Source organism: Coregonus lavaretus, assembly GCF_964263955.1.
Source record: "Coregonus lavaretus genome assembly, chromosome: 24".
Lineage (NCBI taxonomy): Eukaryota > Metazoa > Chordata > Actinopteri > Salmoniformes > Salmonidae > Coregonus > Coregonus lavaretus.
Genome location: NC_140011.1, coordinates 34,622,423 through 34,639,565, shown reverse-complemented (window position 1 = coordinate 34,639,565; position 17,143 = coordinate 34,622,423). Strand labels below are relative to the sequence as shown.

The window sequence follows — 17,143 nt, the reverse complement described above, 5'->3', positions numbered from 1 at the left end:
TTAAGTGTAATCGACAGATTAAAGTAATAACTAGCAAAATAAGAAAGAGGAAAATATTTTTGACATTCAGACTTGAGAGTGGTAGAAAAAAAAAGATAGATATGGAAATATAATCCAACCTTCCTCCTCTCTCTCGCTGAGCTGGTTTGGTCTGTCAAACAAAATACCAACTGTGTCTGCCTCACTCCCTCTCTGCCTCCTCCCCCAGAGCTGCTGCCTTCATTAATATGCAACCTCCCAGCCAATGGGCTGAGCAGGGCGGATGACATCATGGGCTAGGGAACAGTAAGCAGCCAGTGAAGAATCCAGCCTGCCGAACAAGACTGAGTTTGGGGTCAGGAACCGGTCTGACAAGAGAATGGCAATCCTGCACGTAAACTGTCAATAGGACTGTGTATATGAGGATGAACCTACCAGAACACTGGATCCAAAGTCGACACACCGAACAAGAGAATGTCAAGATATATTTCAGGTAATCCCTTGTCTGTGTATGCGATAGAGGATGTGGATGGGAGAGGGAGGGGGGTTCTGTATGTGGTGGGTGCTTTGTAGTCTTTTTCCTCTTACTCCCTGCATTCTGCCCTGCTGGAGAGGAGGAGGAGGAGGAGGAGGAGGAGGAGGAGGAGGAGGAGGAGGAGGAGGAGGAGGAGGAGGAGGAGGAGGCAGCTGTGTTGATCTACGTTGTGCCTATCACTGAGAGAGAGTGAGAGAGAGAGAGAGAGAGAGAGAGAGAGAGAGAGAGAGAGAGAGAGAGAGAGAGAGAGAGAGAGAGAGAGAGAGAGAGAGAGAGAGGAATTGGAAGCCTGCATCAGTGAATTGGCTTTTAATGCCGTTACTTGCCAGCTCAATGTTATCAACGCCCATCCCCTCCCTCCTTCCCTGGATTTTATGGACCCCCCTTGTGTTTCACAAAAAGCATCTTTGTTGATGTGAGAGTCTGAATCATTGGCATTTGTCAGGGCCGTGTGTGTGTGTGTGTGTGTGTGTGTGTGTGTGTGTGTGTGTGTGTGTGTGTGTGTGTGTGTGTGTGTGCACAAGCCAGCCCTGTAGCAAAGCAGCAGCTGCAGTGGTAACACAGTAACAAAAAGAGGCAATGCTATTTTGGGTGGTGAGGTGCGAGGCTGCTGGCGGATGGATCTGAGGAGTAGATGCTGGGGGTGGATGGGGAGTGATGGGTGGTTATTATGTGCACAGGGACAGCCCTTTGTTATCGATGGGATGCTGCCTCTGAACCCACTTTATTTAGGGAGGGTTTTTTATGAGATGATATAATTTTTTTTCTCTCTCCACATACAGACACAGAAAGCAGTGGCTCTGTCTGTCTCCTGGTTTGAACATGTATGTGTGGAGCGCTTTCATGGCCACCCTGTCAGCTGTGGTGACAGGGAGATATACAGCGTCTGGTCACCTGACTGAGATGGGGGCGGGGCGGGAGTGGGGGTGGGAGCTGAGGGATCCTGCCTCAGCCTCAGTGAGGGGAGGAGGGAGGGGAATTGGGTCGGTCAGTCATCCAACCAATCTATCCATCACACTGGGCTACTGTTCATTTACACGCTGGCGTCAGGGCAGGATAGAGTAGAGCTGAGAGGACGAGTGAGAGATTCCACCTCTTCCTAGTAGCACAGTCATCCCCATGTTTGTGTGAAGCACAGCCTTCTGGGTAACCTGTTCCCTGTAAGATAAGGATGCTGGGAAGGCGTCTGGGTGATGGCGGAGTTGGGAAGAGGAGGATGTGGGGATGGAGAAGGAGTGATAGAGTGGGGGAAGGGGGAAGGTGCTACTCCCTGTGTGTGTGGGATGTGGCGTGCGTGTGCGTGCTTGTGTTGGGCTGTGGTGTTGATGCAGATATCAGGAGAGTTATAGCTATTCAATATCCACCCATCCAGCCCAACACCTGCTCCATCTGTCTCTTCACTGACAACAATGACACAGAACTAAAACAGCCTCTAGACCTTACATATCCTCATTGTTGTTATTTTCTATCAGCATGGCCCATAAAATTTGGAACCACTTTAGCTGTTGAGAGGAACTCTTGTCTTGTGTGTGTGAAAGGTGCAAGGCCTCTCATTGCATGTAAACATAGATCCCCATTCTAATTCCCTCGCTTTTCTTTTAACCTAGAAACATTGTGATTATAGCAGCAGTTTATAAACAGTATTATCTAGTCTAGTGGAATTGAAGACCTGTTATGTCATGATGGTCCTCAGGTTGTTGCTGGGTGATGGACAGAGACAAACAGGCAGACAGACAGACAGACAGACAGACAGGCAGGCAGGCAGGCAGGCAGACAGACAGACAGACAGACAGACAGACAGGCAGGCAGGCAGGCAGGCAGGCAGGCAGGCAGGCAGGCAGGCAGGCTGGCTGGCAGGCTGGCAGGCAGGCAGGCAGGCAGGCAGACAGACAGACAGACAGACAGACAGACAGACAGACAGACAGACAGACAGACAGACAGACAGACAGACAGACAGACAGACAGACAGACAGACAGACAGACAGACAGGCAGGCAGGCAGGCAGACAGGCAGACAGGCAGACAGGCAGACAGGCAGACAGACAGTGTTGTTGGTGTGTAGCAAAGGGAGGAAAGACAGGAAGAGAGGCTATGTGTAATAGTCCTTCAGAGAAGATGTGTGTTTCTTGTCTGTCTGGAGTCACAGTGTCTGATCCCAGATCAGAGGTTGGCTCTGGTAGATCGTTCACTGTATTGGGAGTCTGGAACACTGGGCCTTATAAGACACATGCATTGTCTCTGAATACACCGGCTCTCTCTCTGCTCATCCACATAGACATCTGAGGTTAGGGTGTTTACGCCCACCTGCCTGACTATAATGGGCATTATTGAAAAGAACTCAAAGAAGGTCAAAGGGCAGTGAGTATGAAAAACGAACTACGCTGAACCCTTGATTACCATACAATACCTGTAGGCAATACGTTCATGGATTTTTGTACCCTACGTTCTGACTGATTATAGTTGCCTGTTAAGACCCACAAGCTCTAGTAAGTCAATGCTTTATATTTCACCCTAGTGGTAGTGTGAAGACGTCCCGAAGCCATGGCTAACAATGATTTGTTGGACTGCTGTAGATCTGGATAATCATGCAAGACCACCACTTTCCTTTGCAGAATAGAAGGATAAACAGTGATGAGGGAGGGGTGTGTGTGTATGTGTGTGTGTGTGTGTGCGTACGCGTGTGTGTCCGCGTGCGTGTGTGTGGCATCACCCTACCCTCACTGTCACACACACGCACGCGGACACACACACGCGTACACACACCGTGTGGGCGTCATTATTGATGGATAGAACTGAGAGGGGTGATGCTGAGGCTTATCCCCACAGGAGGGAGGCTGTGTAGAGGAGGGCTTGATGAGGAGATGGATGGCTAGAACACACTGAGGAGAGGAGAGGAGAGGAGAGGAGAGGAGAGGAGAGGAGAGGAGAGGAGAGGAGAGGAGAGGAGAGGAGAGGAGAGGAGAGGAGAGGAGAGGAGAGGAGAGGAGAGGAGAGGAGAGGAGAGGACAGTAGAGGAGAGGACAGTAGAGGGGAGGACAGTAGAGGGGAGGAGAGAGGAGAGGAGAGGAGAGGAGAGGAGAGGAGAGGAGAGGAGAGGAGAGGAGAGGAGAGGAGAGGAGAGGAGAGGAGAGGAGAGGAGAGGAGAGGAGAGGGAGAGGAAGAGGAGAGGAGAGGAGAGGAGAGGATAGGAGAGGAGAGGAGAGGAGAGGAGAGGAGAGGAGAGGAGAGGAGAGGAGAGGGAAAAAATGAGGGGAGAGGTGAGGAGAGGACAGTAGAGGAGAGAGGAGAGGAGAGGACAGTAGAGGGTAGGAGAGGACAGTAGAGGAGAGAGGAGAGGAGAGGACAGTAGAGGAGAGGACAGTAGAGGGGAGGACAGTAGAGGGGAGGAGAGAGGAGAGGAGAGGAGAGGAGAGGAGAGGAGAGGAGAGGAGAGGAGAGGAGAGGAGAGGAGAGGAGAGGAGAGGAGAGGAGAGGAGAGGAGAGGAGAGGAGAGGAGAGGAGAGGAGAGGAGAGTACACTACAGGAGAGGACAGTAGAGGGCAGGAGAGGACAGTAGAGTAGAGAAGAGAGGACAGGAGAGGAGAGGAGAGAGGACAGTAGAGGAGAGGAGAGGACAGTAGAGGAGAGGACTGTAGAAGAGAGGAGATAGGACAGCTGAGGAGAGAGGACAGTAGAGGAGAGGAGAGATGACTGTAGAGGAGAGGAGAGAGGACAGTAGAGGAGAGGACTGTAGAAGAGAGGAAATAGGACAGCTGAGGAGAGAGGACAGTAAAGGAAAGAGGACAGTAGCGGTGGAGAGGGGACAGTAGAGGAGAGAGGAGAGAGGACAGTAGAGGAGAGGAGAGAGGACTGTAGTTGAGAGGAGAAGACAGTAGAGGAGAGGAGAGGAGAGTAGAAGAGAGTAGATAGGACAGCAGAGGAGAGAGGACAGTCGAGGAGGAGGACAGTAGAGGAGAGGAGACAACAGTAGAGGAGAGGAGGTAGGAGAGGACAGTAGAGGAGAGGACAAGAGAGGAGAGGACAGAAATGAGGACAGTAGAATAGAGGAGAGGAGATAGGACAGTAGAGGAAAGAGGACAGTAGAGGAGAGAGGAGAGGACAGTAGAGGAGAGGAGAGAGGACAGTAGAGGAGAGGAGAGGAGAGGAGAGGAGAGGAGAGGAGAGGAGAGGAGAGGAGAGGAGAGGAGAGGAGAGGAGAGGAGAGGAGAGGAGAGGAGAGGAGAGGAGAGGAGAGGAGAGGAGAGGAGAGGAGAGAGGATAGTAGAGGATATGAGAGAGGAGAGGACAGTAGAGGAGAGGAGGGGAGAGGACAGGAGAGGAGAGAGGACAGTAGAGGAGAGGAGAGAGGACAGTAGAGAAGAAGAGAGAGGACAGTAGAGAAGAAGAGCGAGGACAGTAGAAGAGAGGAAAGGACAATAGAGGAGTGGAGAGGACAGTAGAGGAGAGGAGAACACAGGAAAGAAGAGGGGACAGTAGAGGAGATTAGAGAGGACAGAGGAGAGGACAGTAAAGGAGAGAGGACCCTAGAGGAGAGGACAGTAGAGGAGAGGAGACAGGACCATAGAGGAGAGGACAGTAGAGTAGAGGACAGGAGAGGAGATAGGACGGTAGAGGAGAGGAGCGGACAGTAGAGGAGAGGAGGTTGGAGAGGGCAGTAGAGGAGAGAGGACAGTATAGGAGAGGACAGATTACAGTAGAGGAAAGGAAGGAGGAGAGGAGGAGAGGAGAGAGGACAGTAGAAGAGAGGAGAGAGGACAATAGAGGAGAGGACAGTAGAGGAGATGACAGTGGTTAAGAGGAGAGGACAGTGGAAGAGAGGAGAGGACAGTAGAAGAGAGGAGAGAGGACAGTAGAGAAGAGGAGAGAGGACAGTATATGAGAGGAGAGGACAGTAGAGAAGGGGAGAGAGGACAGTGGAGGAAAGGAGAGGAGGAGAGGAGAGAGGAGTCGACTGTAGTGGAGAGGAGATAGAAATGGACAGTAGAGGAGAGAGGACAGCAGAGGAGAGGACAGTAGAGGAGAGGAGAGAGGACAGTAGAGAAGAGGAGAGAGGACAGGAGAGGACAGGACAGGACAGTAGAGGAGATGACAGTAGAGGAGAGAACAGTAGAGGAGAGGAGAGAACAGTAGAGGAGAGGAGAGAGGAGAGGAGAGGAGAGGAGAGGAGAGGAGAGGAGAGGAGAGGAGAGGAGAGGAGAGGAGAGGAGAGGAGAGGAGAGGAGAGGAGAGGAGAGGAGAGGAGAGGAGAGGAGAGAGGACAGTAGAGAAGAGGAGAGAGGACAGGAGAGGAGAGGAGAGGAGAGGACAGTAGAGGAGAGGACAGGAGAGGAGAGGAGAGGAGAGGAGAGGAGAGGAGAGGAGAGGAGAGGAGAGGAGAGGAGAGGAGAGGAGAGGAGAGGAGAGGAGAGGAGAGGAGAGGAGAGGAGAGGAGAGGAGAGGAGAGGAGAGGAGAGGAGACATTATAGGAGAGGAGGGAGGACAGGAAAGGAGAGAGGACAGTAGAGAAGAGAGGACAATAGAGGAGAGGAGAGAGGACAGTAGAGGAGAGGCGAGAGGACAGTAGAGGAGAGGAGAGAGGACAGTAGAGGAGAGGAGAGAGGATAGTAAAGGAGAGGGCAGTAGAGGAGAGGAGAGGAGTCCATTGACTGTCTATGCTTTGTGCTGAGACCCAGGCCAGTACTCACTGAGCAGCAGTAACAGTCTCCACTCAAATAAACACAAGATCTCCTGACAACAGAATATCAAGGCCCAGTGTTGCAGCTGAACACTCTCTGGCTCAGGATGCACACCTGGGATTGGATAAGGAGGTCGAAGGACACCTGGGGGCAGAAGAGAGGAGACTGGCTTTTCACTTCACTTCCCTGCAGCTCCATGTGTCTCACCCTCATTGACACCTCACACCTCCAGGCCTGACTAACCACATTAACCACATACTGTTTGCTCCTCATGTGATACAACTAATTCAGTAGCCCCTGGCTCCAACCATCACATAGACAACACATAGAACATATAAAAAATAGTGGTCAGTTATAGACCACTGTTTCTGTCTCTTAATATGAGTGAAATAAGAGCTGAGTGTAAATTAGCTTGCGGTAGTCTATTCATAAACATACAAAGGCTTGTCCCAGCTAGCCTACTGGTTGGTTGTGGCCTGGCTGCTTGTCCAGTCAGTCACTGCTGTTTGTGTTGACTGTGTGTGCTGTACAGCGCTGTGTGCTGTACTACCTCAGGTTGGTCGGTGTGTAACCCAACACATGGGGCTTATCTTACATCACCTCAGCCAACTCCTAACAAAAGCTCCAGAAAGACCCAGCGCCTTGTATCTGCCTGCAGCCTGTCAGCTGGCCAGCCGAAATGTGATATCACATACAAATAGACCTTCCATCGTCCGTTTTCTTAGGATAGTAACGCTGCATGGTCTTATAACACTTTGGGCTCTATTTTAACAAACCTAACACAGTGGTCACTAAGCGCAGGTGGTAGCACTATAGGTTCAGGGGTGTGTTAGAAATATTTGTGCTATTTTCACTATCACAATTATCGGTGCACTTGCTGGCGTTGGCGCGAAAGGGCTGGGTTTTGATGAATAAACAAGTTGTGGGTGTGTCGAAGCTTGACCCCTCACTGGCCAATCAGAACGTGCTCCATGGCGAAATATGTGGTTCCTTCAAGTTGTGTATTTACAGTCTTTTATGTATTGCCTTGGAATCAATTCCAATGTTAGTCCGTTAGAATTTGTTATTTGGCTTACAGAAAATAAATCAACAAAATGTAGACCAATCTCTGCTAAATACGTTAACTTGAACCCATTTGCAGTCCAAATTGTTCTAAATAATTGCATAGCTTTAATAGCATTCACACTGACATAGGGGCTAGGCCTACTGTAAATTGCATTATGGCTGAGCATGGACATGCCAAACATTGTCAATAAGCAAGATGAACTTCATTATTGATTAGGCCTAAAAAGAGAACAAATAATTATAATCAAATTCTAAACAAAACAAAACAACACCTTGTTTTAAATAGGCTATGTCACACTTACAGGCCCCATCATTTCTCCCCGTGGCCATACAATATTAATACAACACAGACTGTGGAGGTTTTTACGCACATCCAAACTTTTCACAGAAGCTGGACAAAGATCTAATATAAAGAGAAAAGGAGAATGTCCACTCACCGTTATACTGCTTCCAAATAGGCCTATGTTTTATGAACATAATCAGAACCATTTTACAGATCAGATCGCATTCACACATCTCCAGAAGTTGCATTGCAAGCACGCCACGGAGGTTGTCACCATAAAACTGTTGAACCAGCCTTTGTTAAAGTAGGCCTAAGGGAGGGCTTGGATTTTGAACATATGAAATGGAAAACAAGCCATTTTTACAGGTTACAGATACCTTCTAAATAGGAGGTTCAGCGGTATATACCGAGGTTCTCATCTATCGTTTCATGATGGGCATGGACACGTAACCTACACGTAACCTACATAATAGTGGGGGTTTTATGCATGGGGGGGGTTTTATGCATGTCCAAAACGGGACCTGCATGGTTAAAATAATGTGGGCCTACCTACAATGCATAGATAAAAAGGGAATGTCAGCTCACTGTTTTACTCCTCTCAAACTTGATATTTTAATAAAGCTTTGTGATTTAGATTTATTTCCAAGAGGTCTCAGGAGCCAAACCCTTTATCGACAGTCTTGACTACTTTTCGATTGCATTGGGCAGACAAAAAAATGCCTTATTTGAGTGGACACTATGCTTGGTTTTTACTCAAATAAAACTAAATGTGAAAAAACCTTACTTTTTTATGTTTCTAAATACAAATTATTTTTTATGTTTCTAAATACAAATTATACAGGCACCAAAAGCCATTACGGCTAAAACCAGCTTTTGGTTGGTCTTAAATATCCCTATCAGCGCTGCCTGAAATTAGCACTATGAATCATGTTTTTAAGGACACACCTCAAATATTTCCACCCCGTCCATCTGAGCGCAAGCGAGCTGATACGAGACAGGTACATTTTCGAACCTGGCATTAGGGTTGGAAAATGCTAGTGCACCAGTTTTTACATGCCGAAATTGCAAACTAATGTGCGTTTGACACTAGCGCTGCCTTAACGCCAGCCGAAAATAGAGCCCTTTGGTGCGGACGACCGCTCGGCAGTGGGCAATGTGCTCTGCCAGAGTGGAGGAGGGTAGTATTGGTGTATGCTTTGGTCAGAGTGTAGTAGTGAAGTGGCCTAGTCTTAAGAAGTGTGCCTACTCCAGTGTTGTAGTGTAGTGTGTGGAGCTGTAGTGTTGCAGTGCTGTCAGGGCTACGGTCTGTGTACTGGATTAGCATGGAGGATTGAGAGCCATCTGGCCATTTTGCCTGATAGAGGGGGGAGTGGGGAGGCGGGGGGTGGAGGGACGATGGAGGAGGCACACTCACACAGACTTAAACATTGAAATATGTAAATATGTAATATCCTCTGTAGCTCTGTCGGTAGAGCATGGAGCTTGGAATGCCAGGATAGTGGGTTTGATTCCCGGGACCAGCCGTACGTAAAAATGTATGCACGCGTGACTGTAAGTTGCTTTGGATAAAAGCATCTGCTAAATGGTATATTATTATTACTTTACATTCTTCAATGTTCACTTTCGGGGTTAGATTTTGAGTTTGAGCAGGGCTGCCTGAAAAGAACTAATTGATCATCTGTAAATAACACTGTAATGAGACAGACTTCTCAGACAGACAGACAGACAGACAGACAGACAGACAGACAGATAGACAGACAGACAGACAGACAGACAGACTTCTCCAACAGACAGACAGACAGACACACAGACAGACTTCTCCAACAGACAGACAGACAGACAGACAGACAGATAGACAGACAGACACACACACACACACACACACACACACACACACACACACACACACACACACACACACACACACACAGACAGACAGACAGACAGACAGACAGACAGACAGACAGACAGACAGACAGACAGACAGACAGACAGACAGACAGACAGACACACAGACAGAGTGGTTCCTGAAGCTGTCTGTCTATGGACGATGCTCAAACTGAACTCTGATGATGATGGTTACTACAGGGACGCTTCTAGGAAGCACTCTTCCTCTGGGCCTGTTGTTCAGAAGGAGCATCTGTCTCTTGGCCTATAGTCAGACACCTGAACCCAGTTAGAACATATAGAAGAGCCACAGGTCTGGGTTCATGGTCTGTGAGCAGAGTAGACAAGAGTTTTGTCCACATCCCAAATAGCTAGGCGTGTTTTATCAATCAACACACACACTATGGGGGTTGGTGTTGCTATGGTGAAATGACCACCGTAGCCAATTGAATAGGCAACCCCACAATACCATGTAGGTTCACAGTGTGCTAAGAACACTGCATAATTTGTAGAATCTTTGAAAACCAAAGAATACCCCACTCCACAAAGAGGCACCGTATGGCTGTAGTCGAACATACACAAGCACACACGCACGCATGCACGCACATACTCGCACGCACGCACCTGCACACACACACACGCGCACACACTCACTCTCGTGCACTCACACATACACACACGTATACCTCTGTGTATTTTGGAGCTCCATAAAGGGAAGGTGAGTCTATCAGGATGGACATTAGAGGGACGTTGGTCATCGGACAAAGCCTGCCTGTGAATTCTGTCTATTTATGGAAATGCAGGGTTCTTGGGTTCTTTCCAGCTCTTATTAAATCATCCACCTCCAAATTAATCTTCTCTCTGTGAATTTAGAGAGGACATTCTCCCATCAGTAAGTACAGGCCTCCTCCACAAACAGCTGTGTTTGTGTGATTACCAGTATCACGAGTCTACAGTATAACTCATGGACAGATAACACCACTGACCCAGAAGAAATGCCAGGAATGATTATTGTTGTATTATTCAATGATTTTGAGCAGTCATTGGGTGTAGACACAATACTTGTATTAACACTCACACTTGACTTTTTTCCCTCTCTACTAGCACCAGTAGTGGTGCGTGGGTAAAATCACTGAGGAAGCCAAGCCAGTAAAAAAGCCATATTACAACCTATGTTGTGATAATTGCGTTGTTTGCTCTATAGCCCATTCATTCATACGCCACCGTGATATACAATAAGGCTGTGACAACAAAAAGAGAACAGTCAAACAGTGGCGGAATAAATTCAACTACACATATGTTTGTTTCATCAAAGAAATGGAGAGCAACATCTGTCCGGTGAAGTCCACAAAGCAAATATTGCATACCAACAGTTTTATTACCTGCAGCATGTGTAACAGTGTTGCTTCTGTCCCTCTCCTCACCCCTACCTGGGCTTGAACCAGGGACCCTCTGCACACATTGACTACAGTCACCCTCGAAGCACCGTTACCCGTCGCTCCACAAAAGCCGCGGCCCTTGCAGAGCAAGGGAAACAACTACTTCAAGGTCTCAGAGCGAGTGACGTCACCGATTGAAACGCTACTAGTGCGCACCGCTAACTAGCTAGCCATTTCACACCGGTCACACTCTCCGCCCTTTTGACCTCCTCCTTTTCTGCAGCAAACAGTGATCCGGGTCATCAGCATCAATGTAAAAGTGTTGCTTCCATCCCTCTCCTCGCCCCTACCTGGACTTGAACCAGGGACCCTCTGCACACATCGACAACAGTCACCCTCGAAGCACCGTTACCCATCGCTCCACAAAAGCCACGGCCCTTGCAGAGCAAGGGAAACAACTACTTCAAGGTCTCAGAGCGAGTGACGTCACCAATTGAAACGCTATTAGTGCGCACCGCTAACTAGCTAGCCATTTCACACCGGTTACACATGGTCAAGCAAGTTAATGTTTTCGACAGTTTACTAAAAAACTACTGATATAGAACGACGGAGTTACCGCAAGTCAGCACAAAGACAACAGGACCACTGCCTCCGCTATTCCAGCACCATTTTAACTTAAACATTTAAACATCATCAAATCAATAAGGCTATATATGCTTAGTTTAATACACTGAAAACAAACTTTAATATACCAAAAACAATTTAGTCCAATCAATGTTGCTAAATATCATGTGGCTGTCCATGGTACTGATTTATGTATGTGTGTGTGTGTGTGTGTGTGTGTGTGTGTGTGTGTGTGTGTGTGTGTGTGTGTGCAAGTAAAAAAATTAGTTTTGACTCACCCTACTTGTAGACTAGTTGAACGCCAATGCCATCCTCCTCTCTTTCATGTTGGCAAAACGGACTATAGCTCTGTCATACAGTACACATTTAGTTTTTGTTGTCATAGGCTACCTAGCTAAAATGCTTGCTAGCCTGACTTCCTTGCATGGGCAACAATGAACCAGCTAAGTTAGCTAGTTAGTTAACGTGAGCCTACTAGGCTACATATAGGCTACATATTGAACTTCAATCGTCCGGGTCGTCGGGGTTAGGGGATGGTTTGGCCAGCTGGGAATTCCTTGTCCCATCGCGCTCTAGCGACTCCTTGTGGTGGGCCGGTCGCCTGCAAGCTGACTTCAGTTGCAAGCTGTACGGTGTTTCCTCCGACACATTGGTGTGGCTGGCTTCCGGGTTAAGCGAGCAGTGTGTCAAGAAGCAGTGCGGCTTGGCAGGGTCTTGTTTCGGAGGACGCATGGCTCTCAACCTTCGCCTCTCCCGAGTCCATAGGGGAGTTGCAGCGATAGGACAATACTGTAACTACCAATTGGAAATCACAAAAAAGGGATACATTTTTTGTGTGTGTTTTTTGTCAAATATTTGGGGAGGCCTGGCTTCCCTTGGCATCCATGAATACACGCCACTGACTAGCACTGACTTTGCTGATAACTACTTTATCCCTACTAGCACTGACTTTGCTGATAGCTACTTTATTGAGGAAAATGTACTTACTATGACTGAGCCATGTGGTTGTCCCACCTAGCTATCTTAAAATGAAAGCAATAACTGTAAGTCACTCTGGATAAGAGCGTTTGCTAAATTACTAAAATGGGTAATAATTATATATATGTGTGTGTATGTGTGTGTATGTGTGTGTGTGTGTGTGTGTGTGTGTATGTGTGTATATATATATACATATGTGTGTATGTATATGTATATATATATATATATGTATATATATATATATATATATATATATATATATATATATATATATATATATATATATATATATATATATATATTTGCGAGAAAAAAAACATATGGGGGATTGGAAGTGATGCAGACAATTACATTGATGGAAGTTACAATCTATCTGAAATATTAAAGCTGATCTACCCCCTAAAAAAAAAAATTATAATAAAAAAGAGTAATAATTATTTTTATACCTTTTTGGTTAATTTTGCATCAGAGAAGCAAGTGCAAGACTTCTAGATGGTCAGCTGGTTAAGGCTATCGCTATGACCTTAAGGGAATAGTTAATTGCACACGTACGTACACACTCTCGCACACAAACTATTGTGCACAAACACACACACACACACAGACGCACACGCCACGTCCCACCTGTCACCTGTTCTTAGCTGCTGTTGAACTGTGGCTCATTATGAACCTAACGGATGTCTAGCGGCTGTAAGCAGAGCAGGCTCAGTATCCCAGCAGCCCCTAGAGGAGGAGAGGAGGGGGACTCGGGAAGGAACTTTGGGAGGGAAGTGGAGCTTGTAGAGACAAAGGCTTATACAGTATATGAGTCAGAGGAACAGACAAATCAGAATCACATGGAGTCAATTATCTGTTGAATTTCAAGGAGAACTCCAGACAGCAAGAAATACGTTTCATCTAAGAGCTTACTTGTTCATGTAAATTTCCCTCTAATATGACCTTATCTCTGCTTCACTGCACGGTGTTCCTAATTAACTAGCATGATGCTAGTGTCAGTTACGGTACAAAAAGAAAACTATATCCTAATCAAAACTTAGATCAGCTATGATATGTCTGCCCTCAGTAGATCAGTGTGTACCTCAGAGTTTTGGTGATCTCTATATTGTGACTAGTCCCTCTGTTGCCCCTGTCTCTGTTGTCAGTTCAACCCAGGACGGTTTTTATAATAATAATATAATATGCCATTTAGCAGACGCTTTTATCCAAAGCGACTTACAGTCATGTGTGCATACATTTTTACGTATGGGTGGTCCCGGGGATCGAACCCACTACCCTGGCGTTACAAGCGCCATGCTCTACCAATTGTTTGTTCAAGTGAAGAATAATATTTTAATTCCTTCCATGACATCTGCAGAACAACTTTCAGAGGCTGTCTGGTTTCCGTGGTGACCTTGAAAGGGAAATCACGTGAGAGGTGAGGGTTTGGGCAGTAAAGAGACAACATCTGCTGTGGTTTGGCCTGTGTGTGGTGGTCTGCTCTCTGCTGTGGGCCCTCCTCTGTGCTGTGAGGAGAGAACGTGGGGAGAGAAGGCTGTTGTTTTGACACTGCGCTTATAATTTATAACTAACTTTGAACTAATGTGTGAAGAGAGCCAACAACTACAGGTTAAACTCAAATAAGGCATACTACCTAATGGCAAATAAACCTGGTAAATATCTTGCAGCTCTCACAAAATGAATATCTGCTAAACCAGTAATTAGAAACAACAACGTGATTAATTACAATTTTAAAAGCTGAACATTTATATAAATCAGAATTTAACAACAGTGGTACGGATCCTATAGCTTCTTAGACTCAACAAACCTGAAGCAATTATCAGTAGACAAAAAATAATCATTTAAAACAGAGATCACCCAAGAATAAATATTAGATACTGTTAAAACATTAGCACAGAGAAAAGCACCAGGAATGGATGGCTTTCCCATTGAATTATATTCAACATTTTGAGACAAAGTAGCCCCCCTGTTTACACAAATGACAACACACGACACTCAATTCAGTACTTCCTAGTTCCATGTATCAAGTAGTTATCTGGAGAGTCCCCTGTTGATTATAGACTCATAAGTTTAATAAATTGTGACATTAAAATAATAACAAAAATAGACACTTACAAACCAATACAAGAACATGTTTCAGTTTAATATAATACGCCAAAAAACAAGATATAGATTCATCAATAATGGCGGTTGATGCCGAAAAGGATTTCGACCATCTTGAATGGTCTTTTCTATTCAAATGTTGGAATCTTTCAACTTTCCAGTTGAAATAATACATTTGATTTAAAAAAGTATAAATGTAAGCAAAAATGTACACAAATAATAAATTATCTGATGAAATCGCTTTAGAAAGGGCCACAAGACAGGGGTGTCCCCTCTCCCCCCTCCTGTTTGGACTGGTAATTTAACCGCTTGAAGAAAGAATGAGACAGGACACAAATGTAACAGGTATCAGTATTGGTAAACATTAATATAAACTAAAATTGTTCGCAGATGATCTCCTGATATACCTGAGCAATATTGAAAACTCAATTCCCCCTTTGCTGAAAATATTTTCAGAAAACTATAAAATCTCAGGATATGAAATGTATGTAGAAAAAAAATCATGGCAATAGGAAAAAGAAAAATAATAACTCCTGATCTACAGCAATCCTTTAAGTGGACCACAAAACATATCAAATACAGTAGAAGTCGGAAGTTTACATACACCTTAGCCAAATACATTTAAACTCAGTTTTTCACAATTCATGACATTTAATCCTAGTAAAAATTCCCTGTCTTAGGTCAGTTAGGATCACCACTTTATTTTAAGAATGTGAAATGTCAGAATAATAGTAAAGAGAAGGATTTATTTCAGCTTTTATTTATTTCATCACATTCTCAGTGGGTCAGAAGTTTACATACACTCAATTAGTATTTGGTAGCATTGCCTTTAAATTGTTTAACTTGGGTCAAACGTTTCAGGTAGCCTTCCACAAGCTTCCCACAATACGTTGGGTGAATTTTGGCCCATTCCTCCTGACAGAACTGGTGTAACTGAGTCAGGTTTGTAGACCTCCTTGCTTGCACACGCTTTTTCAGTTCTGCCCACACATTTTCTATAGGATTGAGGTCAGGGCTTTGTGATGGCCACTCCAATACCTTGACTTTGTTGTCCTTAAGCCATTTTGCCACAACTTTGGAAGTATGCTTGGGGTCATTCTCCATTTGGAAGACCCATTTGCGACCAAGCTTTAACTTCCTGACTGATGTCTTGAGATGTTGCTTCAATATATCCACATAAATGTCCTTCCTCATGATGCCATCTATTTTGTGAAGTGCACCAGTCCCTCCTGCAGCAAAGAACCCCCCACAGCATTATGCTGCCACCCCCGTGCTTCACGGTTGGGATGGTGTTCTTCGGCTTGCAAGTGCCCCCTTTTTCCTCCAAACATAACGATGGTCATTATGGCCAAACAGTTCTATTTTTGTTTCATCAGACCAGAGGACATTTCTCCAAAAAGTACGATCTTTGTCCCCATGTGCAGTTGCAAATCGTAGTCTGGCTTTTTTATGGCGGTTTTGGAGAAGTGGCTTCTTCCTTGCTGAGCGGCCTTTAAGGTTATGTCGATATAGGACTGTTTCCTCCAGCATCTTCACAAGGTCGTTTGCTGTTGTTCTGGCATTGATTTGCACTTTTCGCACCAAAGTACGTTCATCTCTAGGAGACCGAACGCGTCTCCTTCCTGAGCGGTATGACAGCTGCGTGGTCCCATGGTGTTTATACTTGCGTACTATTGTTTGTACAGTGGTTGAAAAACAAGTTTTAATGACTACAACGTAAGTGTATGTAAACTTCCGACTTCAACTGTACTTAGGATGCTTAATAAGGGACAATAAACAACAAATATATAAAGATAACTTAATTCCATTACTCAACAATATGAAAGCAGATCTAATTAAATGGAATAATCTTCCCATGAACCGTATAGGTGGAATAAACCTCTTTAGAATGGCATGGCTGCCAAAGATTTTTTATTTATTTTCGGTAATACCAATTACCCCACTGAAGACATTCTTTTAAAAAGTATCCTCGGTCATAACAAACTTCACATGGGCAAATAAAGTGTATAGAATAATAAAGAAAGCACTATAACTATAACAATATGGAAGAAATTGAAACAAGAACCAATATCACGCTCTAAAAACACAACAGTATGGAACAATTCTAGCTAGCTTTTCAGAATTCACAGATAAATTGTACCACATGGAAAACTAAAGGCATAGAAACCGTAAACGACTTGGTACCAGGAAATACATTTATTTCTATGACAGAATTAAAAACTAATTTTGGACTGAATACATGCAACTTAAATGTTGCATATCACAACATTTCGATTTGAATTATTTTGGACATCAGAGACACCTTGAGGGAATCTTATTTGAGTCAGAAAAGGATGTTCATATGATAGGGAAGATATACAAAACCTTACAGAGAGCATATCCAACTGACAAAAATACACTGAGAGTAGAAAATATTAAGGACACCTTCCTAAAATGTAGTTGCACCCCCCCCCCCCCCCCCCCCCCCCCCCCCTTTTGCAGCCTCAATTGGTCAGGGCATGAAAGCATTCCACAGGGATGCTGGCCCATGTTGACTCCAATGCTTCCCACAGTTGTGTCATTTTACATTTACATTTAAGTCATTTAGCAGACGCTCTTATCCAGAGCGACTTACCAATTGGTGCATTCAACTTAGGATA

At 45.3% G+C, this 17,143-nt stretch overlaps 1 protein-coding gene across 1 annotated transcript in view; it reads left to right on the top strand.

Moving 5' to 3' along the window:
- Positions 1–315: 315 nt before the first annotated feature.
- LOC311100195 (serine/threonine-protein kinase PAK 3) overlaps positions 316–17,143 on the top strand; it is a 61,221-nt gene continuing 44,393 nt past the window's right edge. Inside the window, exon 1 of the mRNA XM_084141000.1 lies at positions 316–472. The gene's annotated coding sequence lies outside the window, so the exon portion shown is untranslated. The remainder of the gene's footprint in view (positions 473–17,143) is intronic.